Below are 21,724 nucleotides of genomic sequence, written 5' to 3' on the forward strand. Positions count from 1 at the left end.
ATCGTAGACCACCCTCTCCGTCCCCTCATTCAGAAATGAAGAAGACAAGGGGAAATAGCTTTGGGCTGCGTCAATTTATTTTTCACACATACTTCCTCCCCCCCATTCCCCCCACCTTATGCATCCCAGCATCATTCATACATAACCATTCTCCATTCACCCCTATCTTCTGTATTCTCCCATTCTTCCTCAACAGACATTCCCCTCTTTCCCAATGCCCATTTTACTCCATCCATCCATTTCATCCTTGGTCGCCCCCTCATGCTCACTCCTTCCACCTCTGCCTTCCACATCTCTTTTACTAATCTTTCTTCACTCATTCTTTCCATGTGTCCAAACCATCCCAATACTCTGTCATCAACACTATCTCCCAACTCCCTTTCCACCCCCGTTCCCCTCCTCACCTCCTAGTTACCCCTATCATACTTTTCAGGCATTTCATCTCAAACACCTTCCAACTCCTCCCCTCTTCCTCTCTTATGTTCCATGTTTCTGTCCCATATAGTGCTGTTGGCACGATCACTCCTTCATTCAATCTCATTAGCATCCATTCCCAAATGTCTATTTCTCAATACACTTTTTAATCCACCAAGGCATTTACTCACTTCTCTCAATCTATATTTTACCTCCACCTCCATTCCTCCCTTTCCTGCCACATTCGCACCCAAGTATTCAAACTATCCACTTCCTCCAGTCTCTCACCCTTAATACTCACTTCCAGTCTGCTGCCACTTTCTCTCTTTGTACATCTTATCACCTTACTTTTATCCACATTTATTTTCAACTTCCTTCTTTCGCATACCTTCTCAAACCCTGTCACTAACTTCCTTAATCCCTCTTCTGGCCCTGCTACAAGTGCAGTGTCGTCAGCAAACAGCCACTGGTTTATCTCCCACTTTTCTCCATATTCTGTAACTGTCTCCAATCCCCGACCCATTACCCTTGCACTTACCTCTCGCACCACCCCACGCATGTATAAGTTGAACAACCAAGGCGACATTACACATCCCTGGTAAAGTCCCGCCTTTACCACAAGCCACTCACTCTCCATATCTGATTCTAACACAAGCTCTACTACTCTCGTAAAAACTCTTGAGTGCCATTAACAGCTTTCCTCCTATCTCATATACCTGCAATACCTCCCAAAATATCTTCCTGTCTACCCTGTCATAAGCCTTTTCTAAACCCATAAAAAATCATTACGTTTCCCTAAAGCTTTCTTACATATCTGTCTTCCTACAAAAATCTGATCCACACCACCCTCAGCTGTCCTAAACCCACACTGTTCCTCATCAATTAATCCCTCTGTTCCTCTCCTGATCCTCTCAATCAAAATTCTCCCATAAGCCTTCCCAGTTCCCAACTACACTCAACAAGCTGATCCCTCTGAAACTACTACACTCACACTTGTCCCCTTTTCCCTTGTAAAGCTAAATTACACAGGCACTCCTCCAGTCTTCCGGCACTCTACCTTCTCCTAGAAATATATTAAGTAACCTCACCAGCCAGGCCACCATCACTGTACCTCCTTTTTTTTTTAGACATTCTGTATGACATTCATCCAACCCAGGAGCCTTACCTATTCTTAACAATTGCCTTAACTTCATCTTTCCTTATTTCTCCTCCATTTTTCTCACTCACCATTGCCATTTTCTTAGTGCCTTTCACTGCAACTACCTCTCCCTCCCTATCCTCCTTCACATTTAGCAACTCCCTGAAATACTTTGCCTATCTTCCTCTTACTGCCTTCTCTTCCATTATCATATCTCCATCTGCACCCTTTACAATTTCTTCTCTACTTGATTTGCCTCCTCTTCCTCTTATAATTTCTTCCCGAAATGTATTCTTATTACTTTTCTGTCATACTTTTATCTCATTTTATATCTGCTCTCCTCTTTGCCTCCTTAATATTATGCTTTAGTTCTCTTCTCTTTTCTTTATACCTCTCATATGATTCTCTCATCCTATTTTGTAACCAATCTGTAAAAGCTCGCTTCTTCTCTTCTACAACCTTTTTTGTTTACTCATCCCACCACTCACTACTCCTCCTTCCATTTCTTCCCGTCCTCCTTGATCCACACACCAACTTTGCACACCTTATAACTCTCTCCTTGAACCATTTCCATTCCTCCTCCACTCCTAGTTCTACTCTATCCTTCACTCCATCCCACTTCTTTCTCAGCTTTTTCTTGTATTCCTCCTATTTTTCTTTCTCATTTAAGCAGTTAACTTCAAGCACCTCCCTACCTTCTGTTCTTTTCCTCTTTCTCCATATATCCACCACTTTCAACTTACCTCCCACCATAACATGAGCTGATATTCCCCCAATCTCTCCCCTTAGAACATGTACATCCTTAACTCTTTCTACTATACTCCTGGTTACCACTATATAGTCCATTAACGCTCTATCTACCACCCTTCCATCCACCACCCTCTCCCATATGTACTCAGCAAAAAAAATACACAGGAGCGACGAGCGATTTCGCTCGGGAATGTTCCGATGTCGCTCTCGCAAATCCAATAGCGGGAGCGATCCCCCACAAAAAAATCGCTCCCGCGGCAAGATTCAACGTTTTTCATGCATTATCCATCATTTGGCAATCCCTGAATCCCATCAACATTGATGAAAGGATCAGAGCAAACTCAACTTACACCGAGATTAATCATTGCATTATCAATCGATATCATAAACGCAACGCATCAATGAACTTTATTTTTTTTATGTACGTACGTATGTGTACGCGGTATAGCTACTAGAGTTCAATGGCTTACCAAGCCTAGCTTCGTATCAGCTGCATACACGCGTATACTAGTACATGTTGACTAGACTCTACACGACTATCGTGCTACATAATGTCGCTAGTTGCGAATTGCAAGGCACATGTATGCAGGGAAGTTCATTGGTTGCATGCAGCTAGCTGCCCAATCAACGCGCTGACTACATGTACAATGCACCATACCCAATACCACATCACCGCATGCATACGTACACTGTACATATGCAAACTCCCTCGAGGCCTAGGAGGGAAAGTGGGAAATCCCATTTATAACTTCGCGTATTTATGAGAAAACAAAATAGAATAAAATGTTTGGTTAGTAATTGAAAGTAAATAAATTTAAGTACAAATATGAACATTTGATAATTATATTTACATGGCTCTGGAAGTATCATAAATGGCTCTGGTAATTAAAAAAAATGGCTCTGGTGAAAAAAAAAATGGCTCTGGAAAAATAAAAAGTATTTTTTTCCCTGTATGTACTTATGCTTGACTTTCTTCCTAAACACCGTATTTGCTATCATCAACTATCTTTTTAGACACATCTCCACCATCACCTCTCCACTACGATGTTTCCCTGGAATTCCACACTTCCTACCCTAGCATTAAGGTCTCCCAATACTACTACATTGACATTTTTCCCTAATCCCTCTATGCACTCATTTATATCTACCCAAAAAAGCCTCCCTTTCCTCTGCACTCTTCTCACTACCAGGCCCATATGCACTTACAAAAACCCATATCTCTCTTCCCAGTTTCACCTTCATCCACATTAACCTTGAAGAAAACTCCTTCCACTCCACTACACGCTTACCTATCTCTTCACTTACTAGTATAGCCACCCCTTCTCTCCCTCGTCCTCTCTTCACTCCTGAGATCCTCCCAACTACACTCCCAAAATCAAACTCGCCCCTCCCTTTCAACTTAGTTTCACTCACTGCCAACACATCTATCTTTCTTCTCACAAACATGCTACCAATCTCTTCCCTTTTACTCTTATTCGTACCATATACACGCTCATTAAAACACCCAAACCTTAAGGTACTGGTTGGAAAACTCCTCCTAGACCCTCTTATGCCTTTACTTTTTTTTTTAGGAATGTCCCCTGTAGGGCTACAGGGAGATGGATAGCTAGTCCTATCCCTGTCCCGTTTTTGTCGCCTCGCACGACTCAAGTGAAAAGACTTGGTGGCAGTATTATTTTCCCCCACCACAGGGTTAGGAGAGAACCCCCCCCCCCAGAAATAAATGGTTGTGTACTTTTAGAAAACGTTTGTTGAAGGTGTGTGAAAAGTATGTTCGTTTAATAACTGCAATATCGGAAATTTATTAATGTAAAATCAAAGACAGTGACAAAATAAATTAATTTTGATTAAAATTTTCGTTTGCTGTGCGATGCTAAGTAAAATTTGCGATACAAACTTTAAACAAAATTTTGACAAACTTTGAAAGAAAAAGTACTGTTTTGTCTCAAGTATGAATAAAATACCTAAAACCGTACAGACAACGTTCTTTATATATGATCTATGTGTATATATATTTGAAATATCCTAAAGAAAACACTGTTTCATCACATACTTCAAGCAAACTTTTATCTACTTTGCAAAAGCCTTGAACCTTTTCTTAGAATACTTAACACAGACGTTTGTTGAAAGTTTGTAAAACAAATGTACGTGCAGCAGAGGTTTGCTGAAAGTTTGTAAAACAAACGCACGTGTAGCAAACGTTTGGTAGAGACTACGCAAAATATGCTTCATTACATACTTCAAACAAACTTTACCTATTTTGCAAAAGCCTTGAACTTTTTCTTAGAATATTTAACACAGACGTTTGCACAAAATTGTAGATGGTCAGGCACCAAATTACCTGATATACAATATAGTACGCTTCGACTATATGCACTCCCACAACACTCAAACCAGTGACTTTGTTGTATTACTTAGGTTTAGGTCTGTGTTGGGCAAAAGTTCCTTCAAGTTCACAGCTTCACGTGTATGGAACAAACTGCAGGGATGTTTCAATACAAACCATACAAAATCATATGGCATTCAAAGTATCTTGTAGGAAATTTATTTTAGATGCCTATTTGTCTAACAGTAGTAGCAGTTATATTTATACTTAATATTATCGTTGTCATTAAACTTAGTCCTTTCTGTGTCAAATTACTACATGCAGTACAATTTTTCAATACTTGAGGCATTTTTGTATGTTTATCTTGTATCCAAAGGGACTTTAACGGAAATAAGCCCCTCATTGAGCTTTTTTGAGTTATCTCTAGTATATTGAGATATTTTCACATGTGACTTATTATTTTTCTATAGATTTGTAAAGTGTATTTTACGTTTGTATTGTAAAATGTCCTGATTTGCTTGTAAAATGATTTTATACTTAATAATAAATCAAATCAAATCCTATAAGATCTTATTTGAACATATTAGAATTTAAATTAATTTGAAGGAAACTACTAAAATTACGAGATGAAATAACACGAAATTTATTTCCCACGAACATTTCTTGATTTCAGAGTATTTTTTCATCGAAATATGCATTGTCATTGGGGTCCAACCTTTCTCCAGTACTCGCCAACCTGTACATGGAATATTTCGAAAGTGTCCTATTGCCAGACATTAAACCTCCGGATATGTTTTGGTATCGGTATGTTGACGACATTTTCACGATTTGGAATGACGATTGGGGCTTGTTTGATGAATTTCTTGCTAGAATTAACAACTTAGCAAATAGCATTGAATTGAAAGTGGAATGGGAATATAACAATGAATTACCCTTTTTAGACATTCTAGTGATTAAGAATTGTGACCAACTGTCCTTCTCAGTTTACCGGAAACCAACCCACGCAGGCAGTTATCTACACTTTTTTAGCCACCATCCAGACAAAGTTAAATATAGTGTCGCTTCAGGTCTGTACCTAAGAGCCCTTAGACTATGTAATCCACAGTACCTTGAAGAAGAACTAGAGGAAGTAAGCTCACAACTAAAGAAAATATGATATCCAGACTGGTTCTTACTCAAAGCCCTTAGTAAAGCAAAAACCAGCCATTATAAAGATAACTCCAACACTCATAACATACACAATTGGGACCAAAAATGTATAAAATTACCATACCATGACTCTATCCACAAAGTTTCCAAACTACTTCCTCCTGAACAAATCAAATTCACATTTAATTATCCCAACAGCCAATTTTCTAAAATAGTTAATGTCCATAGAAGGACCCAAGATAATAACAACCCAGGAGTTTATAAATTACCATGCAAGGATTGTGATCAAGTGTACTGGGGTCAAACCGGACGAAATCTCACCACCAGGATTAAAGAACACAAAAACTCGGTTAAATATGCATACGAGAACTCTGCAGTGTTTCTTCACTCATTCAACAAAGACCACCGCATAGACTGGGACAACGCAGATATAATTTTTAAATCAAATTGTAGCTTCAAGAGAAAAATAATAGAATCTTCTTTCATCAAAAATGTCTCGAATTTCAACATCTCAAAAGGTCATTGGATTCCGGACTGTATTACATCCTTAGCAGTTAATAAAATATGTTCAAACATTATTGGTTCCAACAACGATCACCCTACCTAGGGTAAATTTCACCTGTGTCTTCCCATGTCCCCCTTCATGTACCTCATTACTATGTATATATTCTTGTACTATACCTTTGTAATCATTCTGCTGAAGAGGACCACAGAGAGTGGTCGAAATATACAGGAACAATCATCTTACTTTTTATTTTTTTCCACCGACAATGGGTTCTAAGTTTAAATGCATTGTCATATTGAAGGTTTAGTTTCTAATCAAAGTTAAGGCCCAAGATTTTTCTAAAGATAGAAACTAGGCTTTGTTTATATATATATATATATATATATATATATATATATATATATGTATATATATATATATATATATATATATATATATATATATATGTATGTATGTATGTACAACAGTGAATGGGTCCCAGTGACTAGAGATACATTTCTGTCAACCACAATGCACTTTAATTCTAAGCCATCAACATCTTGATGGTGTATTGATGTGATAGTCAATACGGCACTGGTAACGTTCTCGCCGCTTAGGTTCGAGTCCTCGGGCGTACCACGTTTCAATTCGTCCAATGTTGATGGCTTAGAAGTGAAGTGCATTGTGGTTGATATATATATATATATATATATATATACATATATATATATATATATATATATATATATATAATATATATATATATATTTTTTTTTTAAATTACCCACTGTCGGAGAAACAAAGCAAAGGAGCCAGGCGAACTGTATATTTCGATCACTACTGTGGTCCTCTTCAGCAGAATGGATACAAGATAAGATGTACAAGAAATTATACAGTGAGAGAGGTACAAAGTAGGAACAAGGGGAGGTGGCTCAAATCACATGTCCGAGGTGGGGCGGATCTCCTTTGCTTTGTTTCTCCGACAGTGGGTAATTTAAAACATTTTACTAAATGTGCTACTACATTTTCGTCTTGTGAAATATATATATATATATATATATATATATATATATATATATATATATATATATATATATATATATATATATATATATATATCAGAAATCACCGGGAAATTGAAAAACGGACATCGAACGTTTTCGTCTATTTAAGACAAAAAAGCAATACAGAAAGAAACAATATATACATGAGAAGACAGAGGATATTCGGAAAGGTCCCATGTTACAAATGATCACACACAATCTTGTCAATAATAAAATTGTCCAGTTTAAATAAACCCAAACTCAAATTCATATTATTTTCAAAATTTCTTTTTATGTAACAAGATTCAATGATATTTCTTTCTACAATATTATTACAAGGTGCAATTACTTTTGATTTTCTCCGGTCAATATTGTATTGCTTTTCTGTACTTTTGAAAATGTCTTAGATAGACGAAAACGTTCGGTATCCGTTCTTTCAATTTCCCTGTGGTTTCGGTAAAAATAGTTTATCACGTGTGTTTTGTGATTTCTTTGAATATATATATATATATATATATATATATATATATATATATATATATATATATACATATACACAATTTTATCAACCACAATGCAATTTAATTCTAAGCCATCAACGTGGGAAGAACCGTGGAGGCAACGCATAAATTGAAACGTGGTACGCCCGAGAACTCGAACCTACGGTCCGCACGTGACCAGTGCAGCATTGACTTAAACTTAAGCATCAAGAGAGATATCTCTCTTGATAATGTAATGGTTCAAGTCAATGTTGCACTGGTCATGTGCGGACCGTAGGTTCGAGTCCTCGGTCGTACCTCGTTTCAATTTCTGCTTTGCCTCCACGATTCTTTTGATGTTGATGGCTTAGAATTAAAGTGCAATGTGTTTGATAAAATTGCATCTCTAATCACTGGGACCCATTCAGTGTTGTACAAACATATATATATATATATATATATATATATATATATATATATACATATATATATGTATATAGACACATACATATATAAAAGGCTTTTTCCCCTTTACACGGGGGGTAGCCAAAAAGAAAAAAGGCATAGAAACCACTCCAAAACATTCCATTCCCTACATATTCCACTCCCCTCCACCCTCCTCTCTCCCTCTCATCTTGACACCTTCTGGATGACGGGTCATCCCTGCATCCTGTCCACTGCCCTGGGTCAGAAGCAGTGTCGCAAGACACAGCACATCCACAGCAAGGCCGCTTCATTAATTCAGCGACCCCCCTTCTCCGTCCCCTCATGCAGAAGAGGAGAAGACGGGGAGATATCCCTTCGGGCTGCGCCAAAATATTTCTCATACATACTTCCTCACCCCCATCCCCCCCCTCATGCATCACAGCATGATCCATACACAACCCTTCTCCATTCACCCTTATATTCTGTCCTCTCCCGTCCTTCCTCAACAGACATTCCTCTCTTTTGTGATGCCCCCTTTAAGCCATCCATCCATCTCATCCTAGGACACCCCCCCATATTCACTCCTTTCACCTCTGCCTTCTACACCTCTTTTACTAATCTTTCTTCACTCATTCTTTCCATGTGTCCAAACCATCCCAATACTCTTTCATCAATCCTATCTCCCAGATCCCTTTCCACCCCCGCTCTTCTCCTCATCGCCTCATTTCTCACTCTATCCAGCCTAGTAACCCCTATCATACTTCTCAGAGATTTCATCTCAAATACATTCAAACTCCTTCTTTCTTCCTCTCTTATGTTCCATGTTTCTGCCCCATATAATGCAGTTGGCACAATCACTCATTTATATAACCTCCTCTTAGCATCCATTCCCAGATGTCTATTTCTCACTACACTTTTTAATTCACCAAGACATTTATTCGCTTCTCTCAATCTACATTCTACCTCCATCCCCAATCCTCCCTTTCCTGTCATATTCGCACCCAAGTATCTAAAACTATCCACTTCCTCCAGCCTCTCTCCCTTAATGCTCACTTCCAGCCTGCTGTGACTCTCTCCCCTTGTACATCTCATCACCTTACTTTTGCCTACATTTATCTTCAACTTCCTTCTTTCACGCACCTTCTCCAATCCTGTTACTAACTTCCTCAATCCCTCTTCTGATCCTGCTGCAAACGCAGTGTCGTCAGCAAACAACAACTGGCTTATCTCACACTTTTCTCCATTTTCTTTAACCATCTCTAAGCCCTGACCCACCACCTTTGGATTCACCTATCGCACCACCCCATTCATGTATAGATTGAACAGCCAGGGCGACATAACACATCCCTGATAAAGTCCCACCTTTATTTCAAACCACTCACTCTCTCCATTTCTAATCCCAACACAAGCTCTACTACTCTCGTAAAAACTCTTGACTGCTCTTAACAGCTTTCCTCCTATCCCATATATCAACAGTACCTCCCACAGTGCCCTCCTGTATACCCTGTCGTAAGCCTTTTCCAGATCCATAAAAGCCCAAAAAACATCCTTACCTTTTCCTATAGCTTTCTCACAAATCTGTCTTACCACAAAAATCTGATCTACAGTACATAACCCCTACCTGTCCTAAAACCACACTGCTTCTCACCAATTACTCCCTCTGTTCCTCTCCTAATCCTCTCAATCGAGACCCTCCCATAAGCCTTCCCAACTACACTCAACAAGCTGATCCCTCTGTAACTGCTACACTCACACTTGTTCCCCCTTTCCCTTGTAAAGCGGAACTATACAGGCACTCCTCCAGTCATCCGGCACTCTACTCTCTCTCCAGCAAACATTAAATAACCTCACCACCCAGTCCACCATAACTGTACCTCCATTCTACAGACATTGTGCATGGCACCCATCCAACCCAGGTGCCTTACCTGCTCTCATCATCTTAACAGCTGCTTTCACTTCATCTTTTCCTATTTCTCCTCCATTTTCCTCACTCATCACTCTATATATAGAGCAAAAAGAGCAGGAATATAGGGAATTGTTGATGAAGGAAATATTTAAGGAAATTATATTTGGTTCTCGGTTCATGCTCAGGAAATGTGAGGGAATTTCCTATTGTTTCTAAGGAAATTCATATTTTGAAAAGTGGAAGCTCTGGGATACACACGCCTTTTAAAACAGTTCATAGGTGTTTACATAAAAATCATCCAGTGGAGTCACCCTAATCCTGACATCACAGCCCTGTTAGTGAGTGAATTCAAAATATAGAGGTAACTTTATTATTAATAATATTATTATTGCTTTAGAAAGTAGCAATAATAAAGTAACCTCTATGTCTTAAATGTGTGCATTAGACATTAGTGTAGTATTGTTTTACTTAATTACTGGTTTCGTGCATGTAATGTAACTGCTTAATATGTGAGGAGCCAGTTTTCTCAAATGCTATTAGAAGTGCTCATTTTGTACTGGGAATCAAACTTAAGATTTTTAGTTTTGAACTTAAAAAGAGCAAAAAACCTCTTTGACAAGTATAATGACATAGAAAGAATAGTAACACTCATATTAAGCAAAGAGCAAATGTTTGCAACCTTATGTACAAGCTAGATTTGCTTAATTGTCATTAAAATACACATATCAAATTATAGAATTTGTTTTCATATAGATCTAAACTACCCGAAGTAGGGTAACTCCCATAGTCCTAAAAAAATTAAATCTTACAAATAACTAGTATAACACTAGAATAATCTCATGCCACATGTAAAGATATATAGTCTATATAAATTAATAAAGCAGAATATCAGAATATTGACAGTGTCTCCTTATTATAGATGAGAAGGGATAGATTAAGTTTACTTTCAAAATAAATTTAAGGCCAATGATTTCCATGATCACAGGAAACTTGGTAAACTTGGTTAAAGGATAAACACAGTACTAAAGGTACTTTGCTTTTTTTTTTGTAGTTTATGTCATTAATATACCATCACACTATAAGAAACATGTTTTTATGGGCTTAGCTATGTAAAAACTTAAGATATAGTTTACTGTCGTCTGCTACAACTAACAAAAAATTGCATACAGTACGATCTGCTGACAGTGACGTCATGGCAGGAAGCAAAATGAAATTATTCCAGTATACGTAAGCACATTTTTCACTTTCGTTTTTTTTTTTCAAATCAAAGATCTATTTTTTTTTCTTTCCTACGGAATGGCTACGTTGGATTAGGTTACGATTTACTACGTTAGGAGCTATTGGACAATGTAAATATCATGTTGAATACATGTGGCTGCGTGATTCTAATTTTTTTTTATCCAAACCTAACTTAATCTACAGTTATATTTAATCACATTTCTATTTCTGTGTGTATGTCTGTGTAGTTGTGTGTATGTTTGTGTGTGTGTGAGTCTGTGTCTATGTGTGTGTTTCGCACTATAAAATCAATGCTCCAATGAGACTGAATGGTAGCAAAAAGTATGACCCAATGGAAATTGAAAGCTGTGGCACACCAAAAACATTGTCAAAATGTTTGTGACATACCAAATTGTCTGAAAAATTTTACGTTTGATGAAAGGTTGTAGCATACCAGAAACATTGTACAAACGTTTGCTCAAAGTTTGTGACATACCAAAATTGTCCACAGTGGTAATGTAGAGCAGGTTTGTTGAAAGTATGCATGCTAGTATGTGACAACCTTTCAACAACCGTTTGTATAACATTTGCTTTCTGGGGGTGGAGGATGGGGGAGGAAATTAGTATCTAGGGAAATTGTACAGGGCATTAACAAGAGTATATAATTTTATGAATATATGAATAAATCAATCAATTAGATAATCAAATTATGAAAAAAGACACATTACAAAGCAAGCTCCGCAACAAATATTTAGAGGGGTAGATGATATGGGAGAAAAGGTTGAGGAATCGAAACCGGATTTAAAAGAGAAGAAAGTGGAGGAGAACGTGGACAGAAAAAGAAGAGGAGAAAAGGTAGAGAAAGGCAGTGTATACAGAGACAGTAAGACAAAAGGAGGGATAGGTGAAGGCCAGTTCGAAAGCCACTCGTCACGGCGAACACGACGATCAGAGAAGCTTATCTCGTTCCTCTTAACAATCTAATCAAATTGAGTGGGTGTGGGTGAGAGGGAGTGTGCGTGGGTGTAGGGAGATAAGGGAGTATGCGCAGGTGTGAATAAGTGCGCATGAGGGGATGGTCAAAAGATTACGCGTAGGAGTGGCTGTGCATCAGCGTGACCACGGGCACAAGAGTGCTAAGAACACCGTTCTGCAGGTTCTACAGGGGGCGTATATCTGAATGTATTTACCTAATTACTATATAGAGAAAAGAAGCTATGTTCGCAGAGCCCTGTGTTTTATTCTATTGACATGTTTAATTCTATATTCATGTATGGTTGCAGCTTAGCCTAAATCATCTTCTGGAGTCCTGGTATTTCAAGAGTTTATGTGTCTGTAGTGTAAAAGCAGAGGAAAAAACACAATCAAAGCTTTTGGCTGCCTTACTCCGACTCTTTAATTACACTTAGCTGGCCACGACGTCAGGTCGGTTCCGAAGCTTCGAAACCCGACACAAACAAACGAGTGGTTACGACCAACAGCTAACGACCTATGGATAAACTCATGACACACGTCACAGGTTGGGAAACAAGTTGTCATGGAATAGGGCAGTTGGGACAGTCCTGAGCAAACCTTGTATATACTGTACATACACATCATGTACATACATAGATACGTAACCGCCAACAGCCAAACGTACACTACACCAAGATCTAACCATTTGAGCCGTTCTGCGCAGCTTCTGACGTCATCAGGATGGTTCCGTTTTCTCTTTGTGAAACACTGAAGAAAACTGTGAAACGCCAAGGAAGACTGGAACTATTATATCCCCCCCCCCGTTATCTCTCTCTCTATCTAGCTCATTGCTATTATCAGTGTGTGTGTGTGTGTGTGTGTGTGTGTGTGTGTGTGTGTGTGTGTGTGTGTGTGTGTGTGTGTGTTTCACCACGGTCTTGCATCACATGTTGGACTTGTGATCAACAGTTATTGCCGTGCAGGATGAGAGCTCAGAGTTTAAATATTACCCAATCCATGGATAATGTTGTGTGTGTGTGTGTGTGTGTGTGTGTGTGTGTGTGTGTGTGTGTGTGTGTGTGTGTGTGTGTGTGTGTGTGTGTGTGTGTGTGTGTGTGTGTGTGTGTGTGTGTGTGTGTGTGTGTGTGTGTGTGTGTGTGTGTGTGTGTGTGTGTGTGTGTGTGTGTGTGTGTGTGTGTTTACCTAGTTGTATTTACCTAGTTGTATTTTACGGGAAGGGGAGCTATGCTCGTGTGTGTCCCGTCTTCATATCTCATTTTATCTAGACTGTGTATCGTTTTTGCACACACCACATTCTCATTTGACTTGTTCCAAACGTCTATTACCCTGTGGGGAAAGCTGTTCTTTTTCAGGTCTCTTTTATAACTGTCTTTCTTGATTTTCTTTCCGTGTCCTCTTGTATCTCTACTATCCCATTTTATTAGATTCTCTATCAATAGTTTCTATGCCTTCCATGATTCTATAAATAGTTATCAAGTCTCCTTTCTCTCTTCTTTGCTCTCATGTCTGTAGCTCATATGTTAGTTCTGAGAGTATTGGTGCCAATTTCGTAATTGCTCTTTGTATTCTTTCAAGTTTTGTTGTACATTTTTTTTGTACTTGGTGACCACATCGTCGCTGCATATTCCAATATTGGTCTTATCAAAGTGATTAGTATTTTCTTCACCATTTCTTCATCCAGGTATGTAAATGCCACTTTGATTGCTCTTATTAACTTGTAAGTTTCTCCAAAAATCTTGTTTATATGTTTCTCAGGGGACATATTATTCATAAAAATGACTCCTAGGTCCTTCTCATTTTCTACTTTTTTTCATTTCTTCCTCTCTCAATGTATATGATCCCACTATTCTTTTTTTTTCTTCCAAATTCAATTATACTACACTTCTTAATATTGAATTCCATCTCCCACTTTCTACTCCATTTCCATACTTTATTGAGATCACTCTGCAGTGAGTCACAATCTTCTACAGTGTTCACTATTTTCAACAATTTTGCATCGTCCGCAAAGAAACTCATATAACTTTCAATTCCTTCATCCATATCATTAATATGTGTTTATTAATGTATATAGCAAACATTATTGGGGCCAGAACTGTTCCTTGTGGAACTCCACTAATCACTTCATCACAATTAGTGTCTGTCTCTTATCACCACTCATTTTTCTTTCATGCAAGAATTCTTCCATCAACTTCAGCAGTTTGTCCTGTATTCCTCCTGCAGTTTCTAATTTCTTTATCAATTTCTTATGTGGCACCTTATCAAAAGCTTTTTTCGGGTCTAGAAATGCACAATCAGCCCATCCATCTCTTTCTTGTATTACATCTATTAATCTTGAATAGAAACACATTAAGTTTGTGACGCATGATCGTCCTTGTCTAAATCAAAATTGCCTCGGATTTAGTACGTTTTTTTCCAAATGCCTTACCCATCTAATTTTGATAATTCTTTCACAAATTTTGGCTATAGCACTTGTAAGAGAAACCGGTATATAGTTAGTAGGGCTTTCCTTGCTTCCCCCTTTTATGTATTGGTACTATATTTGCTCTTTTCCAATCTTCTGGAACTTTTCCTTCTTTCAATGAACTGCTTATTAGACTATGTATTTTGTCTGTTAGTTCATTCCTGCATTCTCTCAAAATCCAGTTTGCCATTTCATCTGGTCCATGCGATTTTCTGACATCGAGGTTACTCAAGTGTTTCAATATTTCATTCTTTGTTACTTCTGTCTCTTTCATAGGGGGGACTTTCTCCTCCTTCTCGATATCTCTAACTTGTATGTTCTCCCTCGTAAACACCGATTTAAAATACTTGTTCATAATTTCTCCCAATTACTATTACCTCTGTGTATTCAACTCCTCCTTGTCGTAGTTTCTCTAATTCTTTTTTGTTTTTCAGTTTGTTGTTTAGAAATCTGTAAGATAGTTTTGATTGATCTTTACATTTTTTATGACATCTTTTTCGTATTTTCTCTTTTCTTCTCTATACACTTGTACATATTCATTTCTATAATTAGTACATATTTTCCATTTTTCAGGTCTTTTGTCTTTTTTTTCCATTTTATCCAAGCTTTATCCCTTTTGTCTTTTAACCCTCTACATCTTATGTTGTACCAACACTTTACATACCCTTTTTCTTGTTTTTGTCTTGGAACATACTTTTCCACTCCTTTATATATTTTTGTCAAAATAGTCCATTTCTCTTCTACTGTTGTTTCCTCCTTGTGTATCCTTTCCCAATCTGCTTTTTTGAAAGAATTATCTTATTTTATCATTTTTTTCCATACATCAATCTCCCTTTCCATATTGTTCGTTTTCCCATGTATATTTCCTCATTTAGCTCCAGTTCAACCAATATATAGTCACTTTTAATTATTGGTGTCTTATATTCAATCTTGTCCACTATTTCGGGTTCTGATGTGATTATTAGGTCCAATCTCGATGGTTCTTCCTCATTTCTATACCTAGTATTCTCTTGTATCCATTGCGTCATTGTATGTTCTATAATCATATCAAGTAGTACATTTCCCCATAGGTCGTCTCCACCCTTTACTGTCATCTCTTCCCAGTAGATTTCTTTACAATTAAAGTCACCCATTATAACTATTCTTCCTCCATCTTCCACTATCATATTTAGTGTTATCCTGGTGTCTTCTAACATATTTTTGTGTTCTCTTTCTTCCCATAAAGCCGTTTTAGGAGGCACATAATTTACTACAAACTTCCTGCTCTTCCCATCCCTGTCCTCCACTTCCATCATAATCATCTCTACTCCATTCTTTCCATATGTGACATTCCTCACATTTATATCCTTCTTAGTCAGGAGCATAACTCCACCCCCTTGTTTAACCTCTCTGTTTCTATTCCAGTAATTATATGCACTATGTCCTACACTGTTGAGTGGTAGTGGACCTTTCAATTTTGTCCCTACAATTCCCATTATGTCTGGTTCTTTTTTCTTCAGATGGTCATTCAGTTCGTTCAAGCCTGTTATTAAGCCATCTATATTTGCGTAAGACACTTTTAATTTTCTGCTACTTCCATCGTGTTTTCTGTTTCCTTTCCGTTTTTCTTTGCTATGAACCATTTCCTCACTTTCATATACTACTCTCCAATAGAATTTCTCTTTTTCTGACTCTGTTCTTTTCTCGTTTTTTTTCTTAGCGTGTAGTCTTTTTGTTTTCTCATCCTCTCTTTCCTTTTATTCATTTCTCTTTTTATCCATACCTGTTTATATTGATCACTTTCTGCTACTTTCTCTGTTTTTGCTATGATGTTCTCTGCTGTCGTTTGTGACCTGAATTTAACCTTAATTGGTCTGGTCTTATCTGCATTGTATTTCCCTATTGTATATATTTCTTCAATTTCTTTCCCTGTTTCTTGTTCCTTATGAACTACTTCTAATATCTTGTTTACCTTTTCCTTCTCCTCTTTTACTCTTGTGGTCCTATTTGGATTATGCTTCTCTTTCATCCCTAATGTAATTATATCTTTCTTTTTGTCCGCTAAATCTCTTACCATATTCTCCTTCTCTGTCATCACTTTAATAAATGTGTTCTTTGTTTATTCTTTCATCTATTGTGTCACTGTATCTTTAAATACAATTTCGTTTGTCTCTTGGACTTTTTTCCAGCCCTGTACTTCTTTTGCTATGGACTCTTTATTCTCTTTATTGTTCTTCTTTAATTCCTTGTTCTCATCTTTTACTTCTTTTAACTGTTTTTTTAATTCTTCTATTTCTTTAGTTATGTTTTGGTTCTCCTTCTTTAGTTCTTCCAATTTATCAACTCTTTCCGTAATCCGTGTGAGCTGACTTAACCTAACTGCCCAATGTTTGCTCATTTTCTCTAGTTTTTCCTCTAGACTTGCTAATCGGGGGGAGGTTGCCCCCCCCTACATTAAATCCATGGAAATTATCATCTCCACTTTTTGTTGTGCTGCTCTTATCTATATTTCTAAACTCAATGATTTTACTGCTATTATCGACTTCACCTGCATCGTCTGCAGCCCTCTTGCTGACATTTATTTTGACGTCCGGGGGAGTCCGTTCGTCTCCTTCCTCATTTCCTTCCATTTCCCTCAGTAATCCCTCCCTTTCTCCTTTTTCTTTACTTTCCCACTACACCACGAGCTTTCCTCTTCCCTACTAATACAACAAAGGTACTTCCTCGTCGTTGAGATCCACTAATATTGCACTTTTTCCGGAGTTCCAATCTTTGCCGTGAATCCGACGTAGGTGAGTGTGTGTGTATTCACCTTGGTCTTTGGATCACGTGTTGGACTCGTGATCGACAGCTATTTCCCTCCCGGAAGAGAGCTCAGAGCTCGTATGACCGATCTATGGGTAATGCTATGACCTTTCACACACACATACACACCCAACTCCCCGCCCACGAGAGTCAGAGTAACGACCCGAAGCACAGCGATACCGAAATAATTTCGGCCCTGGGCAGAAAGTAAGTAGAAAGTAAGCTCTGAGCCTTGATGGGTGGCGGGGAGTACAACAGTTTCCCCTATTATTATGTTAACCCCTTTTCCACTGTCCAAGTGGCAGATCTGTGTTTAGGCAACGTCCAGGGTCACTATGGGAAATTGGAGTGTTTAATCTTTGTAGAGTATGCTAAGATAAAAGGTAAATTTTGTAAGGTAGCCAGCCAATAGCCATACTGACCCATATACAGTATCTACACTTGTTGCAGGCTTGCAGCATTTGACAGTGACTTATTATGGTCAATTACTTGTTTATTTTTATACTCTGTCTATTGCCTCTTTGAATAAGATAGATGCACATATGTGGAGGGATGAATAACATACTTGCACCTGTCTTTATATACTAAATATTTAATATCTGAATAAATTTGGACGAGATTAAAAAAAATCATAAAAACAAGTTTTTTATTATAAAAACCTGCGATTATTGTTATCATTATTATATATATTTTTTTGCATCACAGTTAACATAATTGGATCACAAGCCCTCTGCTGAATAAATAAATTAAAATAATTGATTTAATAATAGGGTTATAACATAACTTATAAGTATACGAGTTAGTTTTGGTTAGTTTGTCACTGCACTCAACACCACTCACAGCTTGAAGCTGGTTGTTAGTCTACCATCGACCACTACGTGAACGGATTCCTGTGTTCTCTCTTTCTCTCTCTCTCTCTCTCTCTCTCTCTCTCTCTCTCTCTTTCTCTCTTCTCTGCAACGTATATTAATCGTATTACTTGTCAAATAAGAGTGATAGATGTTATTAGTAAGTCAAGAAAAATGTGTCGTCTGCTATACCATTTTGAGTATTTCGCTGTTTGTCACATTTTTTAAGGTAGTTACTATTTAGGAAAAAAAAAAAAAAGCATGTAAATGAACAGACACGAAAATGTAATAAAAAAGAATATTGCTAATTGCTATTCTTGCCTGAAACATTTTTAAAACTGTGCCAAAACTAACTGGGGCAACTGTACATTGTAAAATAAATAAAACGCATCAAAACATGAAAACACAAAAAATGGAAGTGCCCTAACACCATAGCAAACCTTAAGTGAGGGGTATACTGATTTATTTGATAATCTAACATAGAAAAATTATTGTAATATGGTTCTTTTCCTTGCTGAATTATTTTAAAACAAAATACATATAACAAAACGAAAATATCCATTTTTTTTTTAGTTGCATCTCTAGTCTTGCATCACATGTTGGAATTGTGATCTACATTTATTGCCCTGCAGGATGAGAGCTCAGAGATCAAATATTACCCAATCCATGGATTATGCTGTGTGTGTGTGTGTGTGTGTGTGTGTGTGTGTGTGTGTGTGTGTGTGTGTGTGTGTGTGTGTGTGTGTGTGTGTGTGTGTGTGTGTTTACCTAGTTGTATCTTATGGGAAGGGGAGCTACGATTTAATCTGATGCCTGGTTGTGAAAGGATTACTGGACCCACCTAGATCGTGTGAAGGATTGCCGGTGTCCTAGCCAGCCTTCAGCACGCTCCCTCTTGAGAGACTGAATACGTTGGATTGTTAATTGTGGAAATCACTTAAAGTTTTAGTGATAGTGTATGTAAACTCTTTTATGCCATGGTGTAAATTATGTATTTTTTATATTTTCTAAAAACATATCTCGAGCCTTGTTGTCTATGTCATAAGGTGGCCATATTTGTTTACGTCTTTTTCTCGGCTATTTTGCTTTCATCTTGTTAGTATGTAGATGCCCTTTGCGGTGCGGTTTTCCTTTGCTATCATTTTATAGAAAATTGGTGTTATTGTTTACATTTTTTCTAGATAAGGCTGCGATCGTCAGCCAGGTTTCTTTTCTTCGTGGGGCATGTGTTTCTTGTATGTATTAAGAATTTCTTATTTTTTGTATTAATGATTCTTAGGAGTGGATTACAGTTACCTTGCTCTCCTTTAAATATTTCTACCAAGCCCAAATTACCTTCATATTTTAGTCTCCAAACTCCATCTTAGACGATAGCTAATAGATTTATTCTTTTACATCAGGATCTTTCCATAGTTAAATTCTCAGCTCAGGATCTTCATTATACAGCTGCTGCATTCATACAACAATGCGAAGACAGCATAGTTAACACTAATTGTTGGTAGTGGGTCTGAGAAAATCTCATTTGTGAGATCTCTATTTGTTTCTAGCTCATTGACAGTTGAAATGATGGCAGCCTCATGTCTTAACCCCAAAACATTAAACTATAGTTATGATATCTTTAGAGCTGATGTCCTTACGTCCCAAATGGGCACTCTTAGATATATGCGTGCTCAGGCCAAGGCCAGTAAGTTTGCTTTTGATGCCTTGGAGTAATTGTTTCATTCAGGTTGGGTAGATAAAGATGCTATCACTTCGAATAGGTTCCGCCTTATTTTGGAATTTCTTTTTTATATACTACTACTGGTGCCTTTTGAGAAGAGAGAAGCTACAAGACGGATGAGCCCCTATTGTCTTTTGCAACACGGCTTTCGTGTAAACTAAAAGAAGTGCCTTATGGTTCTTTGTGTATTAACAATGAACAACAATATACCGATGTTCTTAGTTCTTTTCCTCAACCCCTCAGTCTTTAGAACTTACTCATAGCACTCCTTCGTCTACATTTACACTACCCGTAATAACGTGTACCTATTGTAACAAATCAGTTTACTCAAGTGCTTTTTACTTTCTCCGTAAGCGTCACGAGCACAAGTCAAAGCAGTCCCCTGTCCGTGGGAATTTCTCTGATGCCTCTTTTAACGTGACACATGGCCTCTCTAGAATAGTGCTTCAGGATGAATTTAGCTACTGTCATATCCATGGTCAATGTAAAAATTTGACTGATCAGTGTTCAAAGATTCTGAAACTTAAGGCAGAGATCTCTCATCAACATAGGCAAGCTCAGTCCTATTTTCACCAGAGCACATATAACAAACCAAGGGATTGACCAGTAGTAGCTTGTCTCAGATCATCCCTTTGGTGGCTGCTGAGTCTTCTCAATTACTCACTTTCCAATTACTTACGGAGAACACGCCTATCTCAGTCGCAGTAGATACTGGTGTAGAATGTAGTCCTAGAGGTAGAAGGGATTATTATGCTCTCAGGGATTTGTACAATCTCCTTTTTTGTAAAGGATTGCATTCTGCACAAGATTCTCCCTTGCCTATTCTTGGGTCTGTTCGCATTCCCTTAAGATTTTCCTCTCATCCTGCTGTTTACCCTGTTGCTTTGTTGTTGTTTCTGGAATTGCTCTTATGTGTGATTGTCTCTTGGGCATTGATGCTATTACAGCTCATGGCATAGATATATCTCCTAGGCGCCATGTAGTGATTTTTCATAATTCTGTTATTCCTGCAACGGATAGGCCAGTTTCCATATGTAGCTCCCCTTCTGTGCATGATTAAACCATACAGTTGTCTTCAAAATGTTCTAATCGTTTTGACTCTTCTATTTTTTCTTGTGCCGCTGTTATTGTAGGCGAGCATTATATTGGACCTTCAAGTTCAATTCGAGTCCTGGTGCGCATTTCATGTTTTCCAATTAGTTTTGACATCTTATCTTAGTCTGACTTTGTTCGTGTTCGTCATCAAGCATTAAAAGGAACTCTCTCCACTATTCATGAGGATCATGTTACCACAGCTATGGTAACCAACGCCACTGGTGCTCCTATCACTCTCTCTCTCCTGGCAGTCATTTATCTTCCTTTGAAGTAGTTGACGTCGACACTATCCAAGATTCGCCTATCATAACAGCTCGGTGCTACGGTGTCCACAAGTAAGTGACACGACTCACTTGACCTCTCAGTATGCAACTTTTGTAGGCGAGATTGACTTTCCAGAGGTGACGCCTCATCTCATTGACCTGTTAGTGACCCACCGTCAAGCTTTGGCTTTACCTGGTGATCCATTAGGAGTTATGGATCGTGTTGTTCATAGGTTACAATGGAT

The sequence above is a fragment of the Oratosquilla oratoria genome, chromosome 27, assembly GCF_046742065.1.
Source record: "Oratosquilla oratoria isolate Oo_2021 chromosome 27, ASM4674206v1, whole genome shotgun sequence".
NCBI classification, from domain to species: Eukaryota; Metazoa; Arthropoda; class Malacostraca; order Stomatopoda; family Squillidae; genus Oratosquilla; species Oratosquilla oratoria.